At 42.1% G+C, this 21,305-nt stretch overlaps 2 long non-coding RNA genes across 2 annotated transcripts in view; one reads left to right on the forward strand and one right to left on the reverse strand.

Annotated features, from left to right (window-relative positions):
* The window catches only part of LOC144322237 (uncharacterized), a 36,220-nt gene that overhangs the window by 14,034 nt on the left and 881 nt on the right, over window positions 1-21,305 (reverse strand). The gene's annotated exons all lie outside the window — the stretch shown is intronic.
* On the forward strand, window positions 8,812-21,074 carry LOC144322236 (uncharacterized). Its single transcript, XR_013387822.1, has 4 exons — window positions 8,812-10,104; window positions 10,712-10,885; window positions 18,061-18,181; window positions 18,815-21,074. It is a non-coding gene; the product is annotated as an uncharacterized LOC144322236 (long non-coding RNA).

Here is a 21,305-nt window from a genome sequence, read left to right on the forward strand (position 1 = left end):
GCTCAAAGAGGTTTTCTTAATCACCCCGTAACACCTCAACCATCATTTTCCATTCTCTCACCTTACTTTTCTTTATAACATTAATATTTTTTATTATTTCCTGTTTCCTTTATCCAAATATAGATAGGAAGAGGCTCGTAAATTTGTATGCATTCCTAGGCTACTGCCAAGTACATGGTAGGTATTCAATACATATTTACAGAAGAAATGAATGAATGCCTTATATTTAGTGTTCACATATCTTGATATCTCTCTTCATCTGTATTTTTTCCAAGTACACACATGCACATCCCCCTATACACGCACACACACATCACACATGACACATACTAAGCATAAAGCATTTAGGCATGAGGTCATTTCAAATTCATTAAGTGTTAATTGAACATCCTCTTAGTGCAAAGTCCTCACCAGGTGCAGGGGCAAGAGAAAAGTCCTAGAAAAAGGAATAAAAATGGTTTTCTCTCTCCAGCAAAACCCCTTCCCATTATTGCTTAACTAAATCTGTTTTACTTCTTGTAATTGTGGCAAAAAATTTACATGGGGAATTATTTGTTTATGTTCATTTATGTTCTGAAATTTCATTTTGCTTTTAAGTGCGTCACTTCTTTAGATTTTTTCCTTTTTCATATCATTGTGCCTGATACGGGGATCTGATCGTTGTGGGATTATAATTATTCTTTTACACTGAATTGCAATTTTGGAATCCTTGATGAAAAATAATCCCAGTACTGAGGTCGCACAATTAATTCTTCAAAATAAGATTAAGAAACTCTGCATTCTGGATGGAAGACCCTGTCTAGTGATTAGTTGCCTGGAAGAGCTTGTTACAAGCCAAATAGAAGGAGCTGTCATCCAGTTGATGGTTTCCAGGGATGAAGGCTCCAGGACCTGCAGTAATTTCATTTGTCATCATTGCAAAACCAGATAGTCACGTGAGCTGCCAAAGCCTGCAGCAGAGGAGGTTCACTTGCCAACTGTCCTTAAGAATAGGAACACAAGGTAGACAAGGCAACTGCTGGAAATGAATTATTTCTGGCAGTTATATTATCATCATTATGAAAAATAGAGGCAGCATGGTTGGATCTACTTGTAATAATTTCCCAACTCTAGGCAAAAAGTTTTAGTGATGAAGACGTCTCTAGAAATCACGAAGATTTCCACCACCCTTGTCATTCTGAGACTAGGCTTGGAGAAAGCTTTGATCAGATAAGGCAGCAACACTGAGCAGGAAGGAGAGAAAGAAATGTGTCCTGGAAGAACCACCCTACCAGGGTCTTAGGTTCAAGCTAGGGGCAATTCACCTAGTTGGAAAGTTAGTAATCCCAAGAATATAAAAGTGCAAGTGATACTGAATTAGGCAACAGGGCCAGTGCAAAGTGGGGAGAATCATGACCCCAAGGCACGAACTCTCATTCTGGTTAAATCATCTATCTATCGATTCATGGAAGTGCCTCTGCTGATAGCCAGGGATAAAAGGAAAGGACTCAACTCCCTGAGAAGGGGTTAGCAGGAGCTGCAAACAGCACAACGACCTTCCATAGCCAGGACCAACTAAGTGATGCTGTGGAGACAAATAACTAGCCCCCCTAGTTCGGGGGTTTCAAACCAGGGAGGTCTGTTTCTTGCTCATACTATATGTGCATTGCACATTAGTAAGAGGCTCAACTCCTCATGGTCACTCAGGGATCCAGGTTGATGGAGCAGTCACCATCTCAAATGTTACCTGTCATGACCCTGCCTGAGAGCAAAGAGGAACCTGGGGTATCTTGCACGGGAATTAAAACTCTATCCCAGAATCAACTCATATAAATTCTGCTTACATTGGCCAGAACTAATTTCACAACCCCTCTACAAGGGAAAGTACAATCTACAGGGCAGGTGGGTAGGTAGAAGGCAGACGGCTGAAAACACCTGGAAAATGGCATTAGAGACTTGTCCTGCGGGGTGCTGAGAAATAATGAGTGGGTTGTCTGAGTCAGGGCTATCCAGCCAGGGGAGTTGGGGAGCATGAGGGAGACGATGTGGAGGAGGAGAAATGGGGGGCCCAAGGCAGATGCTGAAGATTTGATACTGAGTCCACAAAGCCTGAGGTAGCAGAGAGGCATGTTATAGCTCAGTGACCAAGCCAACCACAAGCTGTTCCTGGGGATTGGGTCTGGGTGGTGCAGAACTCAATTCCAGATTCCCTCTCTCCCAGGTGGGGAACTGAAGCTACAAACATTCTTTCCTGCATCCTGATGGTTGCAAGTTCTCCAGCCCTTGCACGAGGAGATCATCAGAAGATGTACCAGTGAGGAAATAGGAATGGGAAGAGGTAGGGATGCGAGGAGGGGCTCACACATCTGGCTTTCATTGTCCTGTGACTCAGAGAAATGCATTTATTTTATTTTCAAGGACTGTCATTGTAAGTCCCCAAACCCAAGGGAAAAGATACAAGGAAAAATTTTCTGAAGCTTTTGAAATCCCCAGATGAGTTCTGAGGAAGGTAGAGGACTTTTGTTTGCTTAAGACTCTAGAGCTGTATTTCACAGTGTAGTTCAAGACCACCTGCATCGGAATCACCGGGGAGCTTGTTAAACATGCAGTTCCCTGTGCTTTTCCCCAGACTTACTCATCTGAGGATAAGGCCCAGAAATTTGCATCTTGTTCCCCCGAAGAAAATTAAAGCTGGAGAATCATTACTTTAAAAAAGGATAGGATTGCCATTGGGGTAGCACAAGTTGGCGCCCCCTAGAAATAGAATAGGAAATCCTTCTGGTTCTATGGTCCTATACTCTGGGGCAGCAGTTTAAAGATTCCAGTGGATTCTACCAATTAGTCCTGTTTTTATTCTGGTTTATAACTGTGTTCTGGCTCCCCACTCTAAAACAGTTCCTACTTCCCCTAGCATTTGCCCAAGTCTGAGCTACCAGTTGCTGCGATGGGAAAGACAGGTGGCTGGGCCTATGGAGTAGGGGGTCTGCTCTCCGCAGGAGACAATTACATGCTCTGAAAAGGACAACCATGGCTTGTCCTAGGCAACAGAGGGGAACTCTTGTCAACATTTTGAAAAGCTGGCGCCATGCTTGAAAGGGGCTGACGGGAGCCACTGATGGGTCTGGCTGAAAAACAATTGCTTATGAGGAGGATCAGTGTCAACTTTGAAGTGAGCCATGCTCGAATTAGCACCATCGTGGTAACAAGCAGAATGAGCAGGGCTGAAATGACATATTTAGTCAGGAAAGAGGCCTGTGTTTAAGGGAAGGACTCTTTCAAAGGAAACAATGCATGAGACTTGGATGAGAACCTTCTGGCTCCTTGTTTGTCTGGCTTTTAAAAACCTCAGCAAAGTTCACATTTAGTTGAGTGGCTCATTCGGCTGAATTGAGTTAGGTGTTTAGCTTCCATATTTCCATGGCAGATGGAACCTGCCCTTTCTGGGTTGTCGTACAGGTTCTACCATTCATGTGCCATGTGTCCTTAGGAGTCATGGAGGCGCTGTTTGCTCCAGAGTTTTCAAAGGTGAGATTCCATGCCTTCCCCACTGACTGGGGTTGGGGCAGGGGTGCGGCCGGAGGGGGGTGGTCTCTACGTAGCTTGAGGGATGAAGTGAACCATGCTGCTGCACTGGGGGAAACTGGGCTCGTTTTCTCCTCCTCCCTTAAATGTTTCTGCAGAGTCATGGTGGTGTTTTTGGTGCTGATGGTGGTGGGGGAAGAGTTGAGTGAGCAGCGGTGCTGTCCTCTTCCCAGCCTCTGCTCTCCTTGCTGCCCCCCATTGCTGTTCACTCTGCCAGAGGCTGCCATGCACGAACTCCTCATCTCCTCTCTCAACTCTTGATTGTCTTCATGTGAAATTGTCCCTTTCTCTTCACAGAGCCTCCTAGGAAAATCTGGTCATGACCAAACTAGGTTTGTTGTTTGGTTTTTGTTTTTAAAGATTTATTTCTTTTGGAGGGAGAGGGACAGGAGGGGAGAGAGTCTTAAGCTGAGCACGGAGCCTGATGCGGGGCACCATCTCACGTGATCCTGAGATCATGACCTGAGCCAAAACCAAGACGGGGATGTGTACCCTCTGCACCGCCTAGGCGCCCCCAAAGTAGGTTCTTGAATGAGGTCTTCTCCTCCTCCCGAGTTCTGGGTGAGAAGTGGGAGATGGAGCAAGAAGCTGTTCCTCCAATTACTCCTTCACAAACCTTTACCTTCTTGACTTCCTCGTGTATAAAATGTGAGAATGATCCCTCCCTTTAAGGGTAAAATTCAATCTCTACAAAGCCTAGCTCAGCATCTGGGAAAAGATGAACATGTGACGCGTATTTCTTGAATTTAATTGGACTATTTTGATTAATTTTACAAATGATGTTATGATGATAATGCCTTTCTATTTGGGAGCAGCACTGATTCGGTCCACATCAGTCACATTACAGTTGTCACAAAAGGCAGGATTTTCATTTTGTCTGCTGCATACAAAACAAACAGCTCTACTTATCTTAATTTAGGGGTAAAGTGTGTTTGCCTCTTTCCTTTTAAAAGCATTCTTTAAAAGAGCCCAAAGAGCACAATTGGAATACGCCATCCGGTTTGTAATTGACATCAGGAGTCCATTATTAGCTTTCTGGACATGCGCAGGCTAGTTATTTAACACTTCTCCACCTGGTTTCCCCTCATCGGTAAGACGGGGACAATGTTCATTTGCCTGACGGTTGTTTGTCAGCTGTGTTGTAAAGATGAAGAAAAGAAGATTCCCTCAAACACTTGCAATTCCTCAAAAGTAAATGTTGCCATAGTAACCCAAAGCATTCGTTGGGGTTTCAGTTCATTGTTGGAAAATTTTTCAAAAACTAGCTTCTACGTGGGGGAAGAAAGAGAGACATCATGTTGAAATCACCCATTCAGGTAACACCTGGCAACTTATCTACAGATCAGGCATCACTTCCGGAAGGTTCGGGAGTGCGTGTGGTGAGAGTAACTCGCAGAGAAAAAGCTTAGCACAGCTCCTCGCGGCTCAGCCATCTGGCGAGCCCTCTCTCCCCACCACCCTTCTGCTGCTCACCTGGTGGAGGGCCTGCCCAGGGTCTGCAGGGGGCAGGTCTGCAGACCCAAGGCCAGGCTGGTGCTGCAGCAGCAAGCACAGCAATCCAGCCACGAGACAGGAGAGCCCATTAATTGGCTAATTTTGCTTATAATGTTTGGTCACTACTTGGCAGGCCCTGCTGTCTCTTGGGTGGTATTTACTTGGCTTGTTTGGAGAACTGGCCTGGTTTGGAATTGTTTTTTAAATGGCATGATGTGAGCTTCTAATGGTTCCAATCTAAGGTGAGCTCCTGTCTTTCCCTTTCTCTAGCCTAGATCTGTTCTTCTGGCCCTAGTACATCCAACCAAGCGGATTCAGAGGTGAATCTCTGTAGGTATCTCAAAATTTCTGCTCCTCTCTAACCTCAGGGTCTTTGGTTTAAGGTGAAGGAGGATGGTTGTAAATTCTAGCTAGCCACACTCTGCCTTGGGACTCCTCTTTCAACTAGACCCTTTAATGCAACATGGGGAAGTCTACCTGAGGGAAGTCTCCAGTTTCTAATGTCATCCCAGGTCTGGAGCACCAAAGGAAATAAATTAGTCAGATGTTTACTGCAGTCTGACCTGCAGCGTTTTTCTTCTGAGGGGTGTGTGTGTGTGTGTGTGTGTGTGTGTGTGTGTGTGTTTCTAAGACATTTTTGGCTCTTTGTGAAAACTTACTAGAAATTGCCGAATAAAGATGAGCCCATGGCTCTACCCTTGATTTGAAGTTTTAGTTCAATGAAGTTTTTCTAATTTCTTTAGAAATTAGAAAACACTAATTTCTGTAGTGTTTCATCTTTCAAACTTTTTACAGGTCTTGGAAACATGTTCTTTTTGACATGGTGTCCACCACAAAACCACCTTACTCCCCAGTCCTTCCTCCTTTAGACCTAGAGGGAGAGCAAGTCTCCTACTATCAACTTTCAGGTCTTTAAGAACTTCATAACTATTTTCCTTCTACTCTTTCCCTCAAGAAAAGGGCATTTCTGCTTTCTCTCTTTCTAGTGCTTTTCTGGAAATGCCTTTTTATAACTCAGTTTTTCTAGCTTCCTCTTTTTACTTGTCAAAGATTTTCCGAAATTCCGTTTCCTTCACAATGATCATTCTGCCCATCAGAGGGATGTTGGTGACTTATCTCAACATCCAGTGTACACAATCTTTTCATTCTTCTGCTTTTGCATAATGAAGATTCCTTAATTTTCCTGTTTTCCCAATGCCTGCCCCTTGGGGTATGTTACTTCCCAGACTTGCAGGTTTTCGGTTGCCAAGTCTTCAATGTCAGATGTTGTCTTTACTTAACCCTGTCTACTTTTTCCTATGACTCCAGGTACTTGGGGTAATTTAATTTTCGTTCACAATGATGAGGAGCTCTGGTTTACAAATGGCAAAATGAGGTGCAGATAGATTCCTCAGAACAAATTAGTGGCTTGATTAGACATGGAGTTAATCTTCCAGTGCATGAGTTATTTGGCCACATTCTCCAGAGTTTCTCATGTTTTTTGATCCCACTATGAATGTGCAGAAAAGACAGGAGCCATTTTTTTTAAGGCTACGTTCTGCTCTATTTCCCCTACAACTGGGTGGACATTTTACAACTGCTATATGAGGAAAATGAAACTCCGCATTTTAAAGAGCAATACCATTTGAGCCTTCATCTAATTTTTAAACTTCTAATAAGCTCTCAGATTGTGACTTGTTTTTCTGAAGGAACTAATTTGGTTAGTGGTCAGTTACGGTTCTTTTTAAGGATAAGACAGAGTTGTTGAAACCCAATTCCTTTTGAAGCTATCCTTTGTAGTGAACTTGTAACTTTGGTACTGGTGTGTATGTGCGTGTGTGTGTACACATGTCTTGGGGTCCCGGTGAGAAGAGCAAAACTGTAAGCATCGTGGAGTAAATGTTCATTGCTAAATTTGAAGTTAAGAGCTCTTCTCTGAGCTCAAGTTTCACTGAAAACCCAAAGCATGGGCCAAATTCAGCAGAAGGCTTATTTGCGGTTGTGACCCTGGAGGACTGGGCAAATTCGATAGTTCTTTAAGACTGGTTTCTGGAGGATCCCGGGTCAGTTTGTGGGAGAGAGTCTGTGTCCAATTAGGACTTGATGTGTGAGGAGGGTCTACTTCTTTTTTCTTTTTTCTTTTAATTTAAATTCAATTTGCCAACATATAGTATAACACCCAGTACTCATCCCATCAAGTGGAGGAGGGTCTACTTGTGATCTGAAGGACAATTTGGAAGTCCTCTAAAGGGAAGCCACACATATGTGTGTCCTTATAGACACAGACAGATGGACATCTGAGTTGTATAAGGTGTGTATGTGAGAGGCGTTTCCAACTACATTTCATTTGGATACTCTCGGGTTCAGAGAACTGTACTAAAAGAAAAAAAATAAAAATAAAAGGGAGGACATTTTCTGTGTTAAGAAATTCAGAAACCTGAAACAAAAGTAGAGAATGCTCTACATCCTCCCTGGGCTGGTTTCACTAGAGCCTTTTGAGTGATATTCAGAAGGACGATAATCGCTGGTGCTCACTTTGGAACTCCAACTTGAAAGAAATATTTCTGACATAAATAATTTGCAAGCACTAGATCTAGAAAATCGTAGCATGGCTTCCCAATTACTAAGCGCAGGCTCACACCCATGCATGCTTTGCTCCATGAGATGCTTTGTACATAAAACAATTAGATCTGCCTATGTATCTTGTCACCAATCAGATCATGGCTTCGTGTTAAAGCAAGACAAATACAAGCCTGCATTCCTTGCACAGGGAAAAACATAAGTGAATTATTTTGAAAATTTGATTGTGAGATATGCCTGCTCCATCTGAGAGAGAGAGAAATGGCAGAGAGGGAGGGAGGGAGGGAGGGAGGGAGAGAGAGAGAGAGAGAGAGAGAGAGAGAGAGAGAGAGAGAAAGGGCAGAACTGACCCTTTGTCCCTATAAAATCCCCACTGTAGTGGAATAAGCTTCTCATGTTTGCTGGTAAATGACAATAGAAAAGAATTAGGCTATTGCTACTTTTTTGAAATTCCATGAAAAGCAGTGCAAACACCCACCCCTCAAAAAGAAAAAACAGTGGGAGAAGAGAATGTAAAATACTTTCCAGATAGCAAGTTTGGTGAAGAATACAGAATGGTGTCTTTCTCCCTCGTGCCTCTGAGTGTTTTCCTCTTTGTTTTGACTCTGACCTTAGTTCTCCACATCTGGTGTGATAGAAAGCAAGAAGGCGCAATTCTTACAACATGGCCATCTTTTTTTTTTTTTTTTAAGATTTTATTTATTCACTCATGAGAGACAGAGAGTGAGAGGCAGAGACACAGGCAGAGGGAGAAGCAGGTTCCCTGTGGGGAGCCCGATGCAGGACTCGATCCTGGGACCCTGAGATCATGACCTGAGCCAAAGGCAGATGCTCAACCACTGAGCCACCCAGATGCCCCCATGGCCAACGTCTTAAAGGAAGACTCAGTCATGTGCTAGAACTTAGGAAGAGCTTTTTCTACATGAAAGAGAAGATAAGGGGGGGGGGTGGATAGATACGTATGTGTGTCTGCTCATGCAAAATTTGTATTTAAAGACAAAAATCTTGTGTATCTGGAAATAATTGAGACCTCACATGATATATAAATCAATGAAGGAAAATGCATAAACAATCCAGAGAGCAACCAAGAAACAGATTAATGTAAAATAATATGATTTGGTGACACGTTGGCTTCTGCCTTCTTTTTAGGTAATGAAAACACATGTTTGTGTAGTCTGGTTTCCAGGACATTCCCTTTCAAGTATCTTCAAAAACATTATCTTATCTCTGGCTCACTCCCCTCTTAACCTTGGTCTGATGTCTGGGATAATGATGGTGAATGCTCACAAGATCCAGAAAGCAGTATGTTAACCGTACAGTGTTCAAAATTGTTCACGGGATGGAGACACTGGTGTGTGCATATTCTGTGGTATAGCAGCAGAAAGGACGGACGGAGGGCCCTTTATGTTGTCTGATAATGCAGCTCTTTGAAACATTGCTGGCAGACTCTCTTCACATCATGTCACACAAGACAAGAAATGGGACAGGCCCTCTCTGCTTCTCGATTCATCGACCTGCCATACAATACAACAAACCAGCTTTTTCAAGGCCCTCTGAATGAAGGCCTGTGCCTGCAAGGGAAATTTAATTGGATTTCTTTATGGGTTGCAACAATCCAATGAAAAATTATGTAAGAATGGCATGATTCAGTTTCAGCATGCACTTGAATAATAATATTTTTTTATTTATAACAAGAATTCTTTAAAAAATAATAAGAATTTTTAAATGAAAACACCCTGCAACAGCACTTTTCAGCTCAGCTAGACCAGGCAGCCCAACTTTATGCACCATAGCTCGTGTTGTGTGCATGTTTGTGTCGCTGTCCCAGCTTAGAAAATGATTTTAAATGCATAGATTACATTCAGAATGGAGTCGGAGGCTTTCAAAAGCGCCCAGTTTGGCTTTCTGGAAGAATAATGTTGTCTTTAACAATGTCCCCTGCTTTGAACCAAAGTGCATTTGTGAATCCTGGAGAGGAAGAAAAGGTCCATCACTCCGTCCATTCTTTGGAACACCTTTGTGACATTCGAAGATTAAGTCCTCTGGAATGTTTTGACATCTCCATATTGGTTGAAATGGCACTGAGGATTGTTTCTTATCCTCCTCCTGGAAGTGGGCAAGTGGCCAGTACCTGCCAAAAACTCCTTTCTTGATATTCCTTTGCCAAGGTCCTCCCTCCTGCTCCCATGGTTCCAGGTGTCCTTTTTGGCTCGCTGGGCTGCAGACGGAGCAGAAAGGAGTGCACTGCCTCCACTTCGATCCACAAATTTCCACACAGTTAAAATACAAGATGGTAGGTCATTAGGCTCATTTCTTTTATGACCACAGCTATCACATCTCTTTTTAATCTTCCTTTATTCATCAAATCACAGTTCTTCCCACTGCCAAAAACACATTTTCGCCTAGTACAACTGGTCAACCCATACTCATCTTTCAAGACTGGGTTCAAGTATCAGTTCCTCTGAAATGCATCTTACAACCCATTCCAGAGTAAGTACTTTCCCCTTTAGCTCCCATTGCTCCTGGTGTGTACATATATACCTCCCCACCCTAGTTCTTGTTACATTGTTGTAACTGTTTTCATGGGCTGGGCTCTCCCAGTAGACAGCTGAATTCAAGGGCCATCAGCCATATTTATCATTGTACTCTCAGTACTTGATACAGGGCCTGGCACGAAACAGGAATTTAATAAATAGTTCTTAAGTGTATGAATGAATCAATGAATGATGAATGAATTGATGAATGAGTAGATAAAGATAAAATATGGGTAGCCCTCACATACATGCCCAGCCAGAAATAAATCTATTTTTCCAAAGAAGTATAATAAAATGCAGGATTTTATACTCCTGAACCAAGGCCCTATGATTAATTTCTATAGAAAGAAAAAACATCATACTCATTTATGTAGACACAATATGCCTAAAAACTGTATAGTGGAAAGCTTTTAAATACACATATAAATTGGTTGAACAGGACAATCCAGTAACCAATCATTTGGTATTTGCATGATAGCTCATAATAATAATAGTATCTGACATTAGTACATGCCTTGCAGTTTTCAAAGTACTTTTTCTTTCTCGATCTTGTATTTATTCAGCAAATGTTTACTGAAGGTCAGCTATGATCTAGTCACTGTGCTATAAGTGCTATGGTGAGCAAGATAGTCCTCATGGAGCTTATAGTCTAGTGGAGGAGGCAGATTTTAAACAGATCATCACACAGAAGATTTTAACCATGAACATACTGCACATGAAAAGGAACAGAATAGTAGGTGAGTACCTACTGCACTTTCTTTTACTTGAGCTTTGCATTTTTGTAAAGATTTCAGACAAGTATCCATCAACATGTGTCATGATTAAACCAAAATGGACAAAGTTTACAATCACTAGCAAGAGTGGAAGCAAGATTTGAATCCAGTGTTCTACTTCCAAGTGGGGCTAGGTATTGAAGATGGCTTGAATGTGAACTACACAAGCCACTGACTTGGGAACACTCCAGAAACTTCTTCACTGAGGTAGAAGGAAGAGATCCCAGCTTGGTGAATGGGAAGGACCTGAAAGCCAGAAAGCAAGCCTTATAGGAGTGTCTCATACTCGGGAGGCTTGGTCACCAACCTGACAGTGTTTGGCTGTGTGTGGTGGGGATGGTGTTGGAGGGGCACCAACACCAGGGGTGTTCATGATGTGTTCTAGCCTCCTGTATTGGCATGATAATGGTCACCACTTAAACACTATGACATGCCAGGCATTTACAATATATTAATCTCCATTTTTAAAAAAAAGATTTTATTTATTTATTCATGGCGCAGAGAGAGAGAGAGAGAGAGAGAGAGAGAGAGAGAGAGAGAAGCAGCCTCCGTGCAGGGAGCCCGATGAGGGACTCGACCCCGGGTCTCCAGGATCACACCCTGGGCCGAAGGCAGAGCTAAACTGCTGGGCCACTGGGGCTGCCCTATTAATCTCCATTTTATGGGTGACAAAAGGCAGAACATCACAAGAGCCAGGGCTTAGAGAAATTAAGGAATCTGCTCAAGAGCACAGAGCTAGAGGGTGATGATATGGGGATTTGAACACAATTCTCTGGCCTCAGAACCTGTGTATGGAGCTGTTACCTACTGTGTCTTCTGCTTTCTGACCTGCAGATCTCATGGTTTTATAAATTTGGCAGATCTCAAAGAACTTTTCCAACATCTTTGCTCTTATACTGGAGCATAGATGTTAGAGGATTCCCAGGATAATCAGGTTGGTTACTTTGAAATGATGAGAAAAAAAAAAAAGAAATGATGAAGATTCAAAAATGGATTTTAAGATTTTGATAAGAACTCTCCACAATGTGCGTGCACACACACAGACACACACACATACACGACACACACTTACTTCTGCTCTAGAGCCTGTCTTTTAGCTCTACTTTCTTGCCACCAAGAAGAACCTCAAACGGGTTGGGGGCCTCTTTGACTACAATGGGATCCACATGTGTGCATCTGGAGACAGCGTTTGGCTAGTGGGAAAGAAATGAATTGTCATTTTCAGTGACCGTAGAGAGAAAACTTGATCCAAGAGCCTCTTTTTACCATGGGAAGTAGCTTTGTTGGTAACAGTCCTAATCTTCTTTTTCAGCGGGCGAACAGGGTAATGATGCTTTTGGCCAAGGGTCATGGGGAGTGTGGCACTTGGGGGAATAGCTGAGCATTCACAGGAGGAAATGCAATTGCAGGCATTGTAAAACCACTGCCATTCAACCCCTCCAGCAGCCCCAGCCCCTCACATTTCAGTCACTCATAACTTTATGACAAATTCCCCTTTTGGGAGAAAACTTTCCAAGTTCACTCTCTGCTCCCTGGGGGTCAGCTTTTTATGGGAAATTTGTGCTAAATCAGCATAGCTCTGTTCAAGTTGGAGAAATCCTAGACACAATACACTTTCCCTCCGCCAACTTGAAAGAGATGGTCAGCAGGGAACATCCCCTGAGGTTGCCGTCTTGGGGACGTCTCTTGTTTCTAAAAGTTCCAGGCTTGGATACGCTCATAGTGATGATGAGAAACAGCATCGCCAGTTTCAGAGATGGCTGGATCAATGACAGAACCAATAAAAGGATACTGCTGGGGAATGGAGACAAATGTAAGGGAGATTGGGAAGCACTAAATGAATGAACAGAGATATTATAACTCAGAAAATATTCATTGAAAGGGACTTCTCTGATTCGGGGGTGGGTGGGTAGAACCAACAAACTTTCAGGTTCAGATGGGAAAACATAATGCTAGAACACACCCATCTGTGTAGGAAGTCACAAGAGTTAGTCTCTCAAATTGGGTAGCTAATGTGTCCTGAGGATCTACCAAGTGCCAGACACCACATGAAGCCATTGGTATTGTGTCCCGTCGTTCTCACCACAAGCCTATATGACAAAAATGACTATCCACATTTTATAGATAGTGAAACAGAATCTTGTTTGTTCACTTAGCCAAGAAATATTTTGAAGAGTTTATCAAAGGCTTAAAGCAGTGAACACAACTACAAAATGCCCTTCTCGGGAAGATCACATTCCTGTGGGGTAGGACGGAGATAGGTAACAGTTATATGGCAAACAGCCGTAAGAGTGATGTCAAAAAATAAAGCAGGTGTGAGATGCCATCGGGGGACCAGGGCAGAGCTCTCTGATGAGGTGACATGTAAGTACAGCCAGGAAGAAAAGTATCCTTGGTGACTGGAGCACAGAGAACAAAAGAGTGTGATAAGACATGAAGTTAGAGAGTTAATCTAGAGCAAGATCACATAGGGCTTTGTGACCTTGAGAAGGTTTTTGACTTTATTTTAAATGCCAAAGCAAGATACTGGAGGGTAAGTAAGCAGCACACATTCAGCTGCTATGATAATATAATAAGATGGGGATCTAGTTCTCTTTCATGTGACACCCAGAGGCAGGAAATCCAGAGTTGTTGGAGTAGCTGTGCTCCACCCCTCCTTGGGGTATGATGATGGACATCAGCTCACCAGCAAAGAAGAGGAAAAAGAAGCAGACAAGCCTCCCTTTCTTTTAGCATGTGGCATTGTACATGTGGTTTCAACTCATGGACCACTTGCTTCAAGTCACATGGCTCCAGTATAGTCACATGGGCACACTGACTGCAATGGAAGCTAAAGCCAGAGTCTTTGGTCATCACCCAGATAAACTTTGGAAATTGGATGAATAAAGAAAGGAAGAATGGATGTTGGGAGACTGTGATTTAGTCACAGAAGATTTTGACTAGAGGAGTAATATGATCTGACTCATGTTTTCAAAAGACTGTTCTAAACATTGGCGGGGAAGAATGGAAAAAGGAGACTAATTAGGAAGCACTTTTAATAATCCAGGTAATGAATAATAATGGCCTAGGGTGACAGGAATGGAGATGGTGAGGAGTGTCCGGATTCTGGATATATTTAAAAGTAAAGCAAGAAAGATTTTCCTGATGGATAAGAATGTGAGGTCAAATATGACTGAAAATTTTTAGTTTGAGTACTAAGAGATTGGACTTACTATTCACTGAGATGGAAAGAATGGGCAAAGTTTTGGGGTTAAGTCAAGGGTTTGGTTTTGGACATATGAAGTTTGAGATGACTATCAATAATCCAAATAGAAATGTCTAGAAGGAAGTTGGAATTGTTTCTCCCATTTGGGAGGAAGATCAGGACGGGACGTTTAAAGTCACACTCAGAGAGATGAAGACTTTGGTGCAGCTAAGAACCCCACCCCGCTTACATCCATCTTTTGACAAAGTCTCTGCTCTCTCCACTAGTTCACGCTAATGATCCGACTCTCCATCACCTGGGACCTGCTGATCAGCCTTTTCAGACCTATTGCTAATTGCTCCTCCCTTCTTCCTATCCTATACCTTTGTTCAACTTTGATTTGTGCCCTTAATATTTCACTACAGAAAGGAAACAAAATATGCTCCAGTCCAGGAGAGAGACTGCCCAGAAAGGGGTATCCTAAGGACCAGAAACCCCAAAAGATAAACCAAAGAACATGAGATGAAAAGCAGAGCTGGAATGGAAAACTGATGGGATGGGCTCACCAGGAAAAAAGAATCATGGGGTCTGAAGGCACAAGTCATGGATAAAACAGCAGGATGAGGTGGCAGCTGGGGTGTGTGATCACAGTTGTCAGGAAATAGAAAGAATACCACCAGAACCCGGGCAGTTAGGCGAGGAGCTTCTGGGACCATGTCTTTGAATGTGCAGAAAGTATAGGACCGACCTTTAGTTCAGGGCTCTATTTGCTTAGCTGAGACACCTGCTTGGGCTGTTCATGGCGCAACTATTAAAAACAGCTTTCATAAAGATATCGCGGGGGTTGGGGGAGCCCTGGAGCTGGGCTTGGGGACTTACAATAAAATTCCTTTAATTTTTATCATCTCTTTGTTTCTACCAAGACTATGTTAGCTGAAAAAGAGCACAATTCTAGAAGAATAGTGAAAGTTGAGAGTGTCATCATTAGACTTTGCTTCTGTGGTCTTCATCAATTCACTTTCCCAATGACCTATTCTCAAATGGCTCAGAGAGCTAAGGGATTTTTGTCCTCCTGTACTAGTGGCCTTATTACAGACTGAATTGTGTCCTCCTGGAAAATTCATGTTGTTGAACTCCTAACTTCCAGTACCTCAGCATTGTGATTTTATATGAAAATTGGGTAGTTAGAGATGTAATTAATTAAGATTAGGTCATTACAGTGGGGCATAATCCAATATGACTGGTCCTTATAAAATAGGGAAAGTTGGACACAGAAACATGTATAGTGGGAAGATGATATGAATAGACGCATGGAGAAGATGGTCATCTATAAGCCATGAGAAAGGCTTGGGACAGATTACTCCCCCCCCCCCCCACAGCCCTTAGAAGGAATAAATCCTGCCAACATCTTGATTTCAGACTCCCAGCATCCAGAACCATGAGGCAATAAATTTCTGTTTTCTGCCACTCAGTTTGTGATACTTTGTTACAGCAGCCCTAGCAAATTTTCCTTGGCCTCCACATGTAACTTCAACAAGTGTACACAGGAGGATACCAGACTTAGCCTGAGGACAAGGCATTTATGCAAGAAATTTTTCCTCACCTCTAATTTGTTGTGAAGTCCTATGCTGATCCCTCTGGCTTTGTCTTTACTGATGCTTTTCAGGACCTGAGAATCATTTTTCCAGCTGCATAGCTACACCAGCAGCCCTGGTGAAATAGATTCATGTCATATACCTTATAGAATGTCAACTACCAAATCATGGGAGAAAGAGAAAGAGTGCAGTTCAAATGATGCCAGGGAGTTTACCCAGCATTCTACTCAATATGTTAATTCTTCACAATGAGTCTGGGCTAAGACATAGGAATCTGCTGTATCCTCCTTTCTCAATTCCCATATGCCTTCACATGAGAACATCTTCCAGGTAAAGGTGATTCCTATATGTAAAGATGCATATTATTCACTCCTCAGGATTTAAATTCTTTGCCTTATAAGATGACTGTAATCCCCATCCCTACATAGATGGTAACCTCACAAGAAGGCACTTTCAGTGAACACAATGGCATCATTTGGGGACCCTCACATAGGTATCATGCTCCATGGCATGAATTGGACCAGGCACAACAGACTAATTAGAAGATGCCACCCGGAGTGTTTGTGAAATTTTTTCTTGTGACAAGGTGACAATAAATGGATAGGCCTGGTATGAAAGAGCAAAAGGCCAGCCAAGTTTAAACTTCTTTTTTAAGTTCTAGACAGTTTTATACAAAACAAACCTATGTAGAACTCAATGTAAAAAACAGGTGAAGGTGGAGCTTCTCTCTAGGCCAGTATCACAGCAGTCAAGCATCTCAAGGTAGGTCATAAAGATGGGTGAAGAGTACCAGGTGCAGCTCTGATGAACTGGTCTAAAGAGGCAGCTGCTAGGATGAGTCTCAAGTGTTATCAAATCTTCTACTTCCAAGGGAAGTCAGAAAGCTGGATTGTTATGTGAAACTCCTGATTTCTAAAACTTCCCCTCTGTGAAAGACATTGTTAAATGAATGAAAAGATAAACCACAGACTGGGAGAAAACATTTGTAAAGCACAGGCAATAGAGGATGTATAATCAAAATATACAACAGTAAGAAAACAAGCAACCCAATTAAAATGGGCAAAAGATTTGAACAGGCACTTTGCTAAGGAGGATCTACAGATGACAAATAGGCATGTAAAAAATATGCTCAACACCATATATTATGACTTGTGGGAATTCCCAATTAACCCAATAATGAAGGAGTGGCTGGGTTGCTCAGTGGTTGGGCACCTGCCTTCCGCTCAGTCATGATCACAGGGTCTGGGACAGGTTCCCTGTGAAGAGCCTGCTTCTCCCTCTGCCTATGTCTCTGCCCCTCTCTCTCAGTCTATGTCTCTCATGAATAAATAAACAAATCTTTAAAAAAACAAAACAAAACAATAAGGTGCCACTACAACTTACTAGAATGGGTAAAAAAAAAAAAAATACACCGACAACACCAAATGCTGCTGAAGATGTAGAACAACAGCAGTTCTCAGTCATTGCTGGTGGGAATTCAAAATGGTACAGCCACATTGACCACACTGTTGGTCATTACTTACAAAGCTAAATATAGTCTTAGCATACACTCCAGCATTCATGTTCCCTGGTATTTACCCAAATTAGTAAAAAACTTATGTCATACAAAAACCCACAGGTGGATGTTTACAGTAGTTTTATTATAATTGTCCAAACTTATGAGCAACCAAGATGTCTTTCAGTAGGTAAATGGATAAATAAACTGTGATACATCCATAGTGCTAGAAAGAAATAGCTATTAAGCCCTGGGAAGACATGGAGGAAATTTAAATGCATCTTGCTAAGTGAAAGTTACCAATCTGAAAATGCTACATTCTGTATAATTCCAACTATATGCCATTCAGGGAAAAAACAAAACTATAGAGACAGTAAAAAGATCAGTGGATGCCAGGGCGTTGGGGGAAGGGGGGATGAATATACAGAGCACAGGGGATTCTGAGAGCAGTGAAAATATTCTCTATGTTACTATAATGGGTGTGCACTTGCAAAACCCACAAAATGTACAAAACAAAGAGTGAACCCTAATATAAACTGTGGATTTTAGTTAGTAATCTTGTATCATTATTGATTCATCAATTGTACCAAGTATATGATACTAAAGCAAGGCGCTAATAAAAAAGAAGGGAGGGTGGGGCAGAGGGAGGAGGAAGGGAAGAGTTAGTATCTGGAAACTCTGTACTTTCTATCCAATTTTTCTATAAATCTAAAACTGCTATGCAAAAATCAAGTAATTAAAAAACATTTAATTTTGAGAATTTAGCTGCTATTTCAATATTGAAAGGAAAATAAAACCATTGTATAAGTCAAGAGAAATGCATTTGTAAACTGACCAGATCTGCTTGATTTTACTTCTGTTCCAGGCCCCTGTGGTAGCCCTAAGGACACTGCCATGGATACAAGGGTCCACAGGACACAGTTTGAAGACCACAGATCATTCCAGTGTCCTGTCTTTAGAGGGGAGGGAATGGAGGCCCCCAAAAGGTGAGATGACTCAGCTAGGGTGAACTGACCCATTGGTGATAGAGTTAAGACTGAGATTCCAGCTTCTTCTCCAAGACACCTTTCCTAAGGCCTCAAGCCCTCAGTTTTGTGTCTCTTCATTGCTGATGAAAGAGAAAGGGCTCATTTTCATAGAGGCAGACACTGAATTGTTGAGGCTTGGATTTGGAAAGGGGAAGACAAAAATGGATTGGAAAGATTAGCGGAATAGACATGGGAAGCTGTGGACAAAGGCTTCAAGACTGTCATCAAAGCTCCTGCACTGCCAGTTCTTGGCTGGGCAGCCTCTTAGGGAACTGTACATAATGGCTCAGTTTCCCAGGCTGGTAAATGGTTGGTTCTGTCCTACAACTCAGCCCTTCCTTGAAAAGATTCTAAAGACTGCCCTAAAATGTCACCCTCAATCACTTGGTACACTCCTCATAACCAGTGTCCCTCAAGGTGAGCCTTTGACTCTGACAGGATCCAGTTAGAGTGTAAAACGTTCCTGACTTGGAAAATTTATAGAACCCCTTATTATCCTTTCCCCAGATGAATGTAGTGGAGGGTGACAGGAAGAGGGGAGCTGATACCATTGGGAACTTAGCCTTAGTTTGCTCTGTTTTATTCCCACAGCCTCATTCTAAGTAGGTAGAATGAATCCCAGATTCCAGAGGAGAAAACTAAAACTCATTATGGTGATGTAAGTGCCTGGAATCTCACAGCTACGTGGTGTGGAGCCAGAACTCAGGCCACATTGGTGTCACCAACCCTTGCCACTTCCAGTTCAGATTATGTCATCACTCAGCACCAAGCAAGGCTTCTTTGGTTACTCAGCTTTGCAGGCACTAATGATGGATCTTTTGGACTTAGAAGAAAAATGTGAGGAGCCACCAGTGGAGTTCCTCCTTTGTACCTCCTTGGTGCTATCCTTTGATGGAGACAGATTTATTCTTCTAGCAAGACACTTCCTGCAAGGCCATGATGACACTTCATTTTTTATCCTGGTCATCAATTGAGAAGGACGTATGAATGTATGTTGTAGCCACTTGGTCAACGCTAAAGACTTGAGGGGAAGAGAGCAAAGCATTTATGGAGTGCCTATGAATGCTCATAGCTACCATTATTGAACGCTAACTGGGCCAGGCACTGTACATGCCATGAAGCTATTTTATCCTCATCACACCTTCCAAGGCAGGCACCATTCTTACTGCCACAATTTCACAAGACAACTGAAGTACACAGAGGTTAGTTTGCCCAAGGTCATGTTGGTCATAAATGAGAAAGCCGGGGTGGGACTCCCAGGCCCCTGCCATAATAACTCCTTGGCACCTACCTAGTAGCCTGGGTTGGTGTCCCGGTGTTTTGTGGGACTGAACCTATGAGGCAGTTGCAATTGATTACAAACATTGGTGCTCAGTATCCTGGCTTCATCACATACCAGTTACTTACCCTCTCTCTGTCTGAGTTTCCCATTGGTAAAGTGGGGGTGACAGTACCAATCTTGTGGGGTGACTGGGAGGGTTAATATGCATAAGGAACCTAGCACTTTCCCTCCGATTTAATAAAAGCGACGAATGAGTTTCCGAGAGATTAAGTCACTTGCCAAAGATCACACAGCTGGTGAGTATATTGCCTTCTTGGACAGGAGGGAGAGGAGAGTTGGGGGCTGCTTCTGAAATGAATGTAATTCACTCTAAAACGAATATAATTTGGCCACCAAATGCAGTGGAGAGCATCGGCTTCTAATAGAGAAAATATGATTTAGTGGTTGGTTTTTAAACTAAACAAATTTACTGTGGTCTCTAAATGAGTCTCATGACAAGAACAAAACATTTCTTTTGCCCCAGATTACCAATATCACATGTTAAGGAGAGAAAACCAGATGGCTCTTAAGCTGGTGTCGGTGGAAATATATATAGGTGGGTTGTTTTTTATAGCTGTTGGCATATAAAATAAGTCATTATTCTAAATAGAAAAATATTGATGATGTCATCGAGGCCATTGAAAGACACATCAACCTGATCTGATGAACTGGGGAATCAATAGATACTTTCCAAACAAGATGACATGCCTTTTTAATTGGTTGTGTGAGTGTGATATACTGTATACTGCAAAGATCAAAGTTAATTCCTACTGGTTTGGGGTTTTGATTGTTGTTTTTGGATGCAGACACTTTTGCATCCACTTAGTGTATTATTAGTAGTAATAAGACAACCTCCCATGTGTGCTTCTGCTCCAACAGGGGCAAATTTATTGTCATATTTGCCAAGAACATAATAAGATGGCATTACTACCTACTTCCCAGGTGGTCATGGGATAGCTGGTGTGGGTTTGGTCTACCTTTAGTGCATGGGACATCAGCCAAAGAGTGTCGCATTTGTTGAAAGATGTCAGTTCAGAGGCAGGTGACTTAGTAAATAATCCAATCACTTCTGGTTGTGTTGTCTCTGAGCAATTGCCCTGGCCTCAAATGGAGCCCAACCGAACCATGGAAACACATCCTTGTTTTTGAAACACCTTGTTGATGATGGCTCGAGGTCAGAGGTTAAGATTAAGGAGAGGTGGGGTCCGGTTGCTATGTTGCACGGCTTCTACTTGTGCAGTGTTTTTCTGATAGTAGCTTTCCAAGAAGCAGGTCCTGGTAAACAGGAGAAGGCTTTGCCCCAAAGGACTTGACAATCCCTTCATGTATTTCTTGGTGCCTTTTCCTGATTTCACATTGTTTGGGGGAGATTTGCTTTGGGAAAGTGACTGCAGGTCCAGAGAGGCCCACATGGGGGAAGAGGAGTGAGAGGATTCTGAAAATTCCCCAGGAAATCAGGGCTAGACAGGACTTTAGAAAATAGTTGGTCCCCTCTTTGTAGGCAAGAAGGAGTTTCAACTTACAGCACAGCAGAGAAATGATATATCAAATGAATATCAAACAAATTAAAAATGTTTTTAATTTAAAAATTTAATGAAACATTAAAAAACTTAAATTTTAAATTGTAATTTTTTTAAATTTAAAAATATATTTTAATATGTATAGATTTATATATTATCTATATTATATACAATGTATTATGATAAATTGAATTTAATTAAAAATTGATTTTAAAATTAAATTTAATTAAAATTAAAAAAA

Source organism: Canis aureus, chromosome 10 (assembly GCF_053574225.1).
Source record: "Canis aureus isolate CA01 chromosome 10, VMU_Caureus_v.1.0, whole genome shotgun sequence".
NCBI lineage: Eukaryota > Metazoa > Chordata > Mammalia > Carnivora > Canidae > Canis > Canis aureus.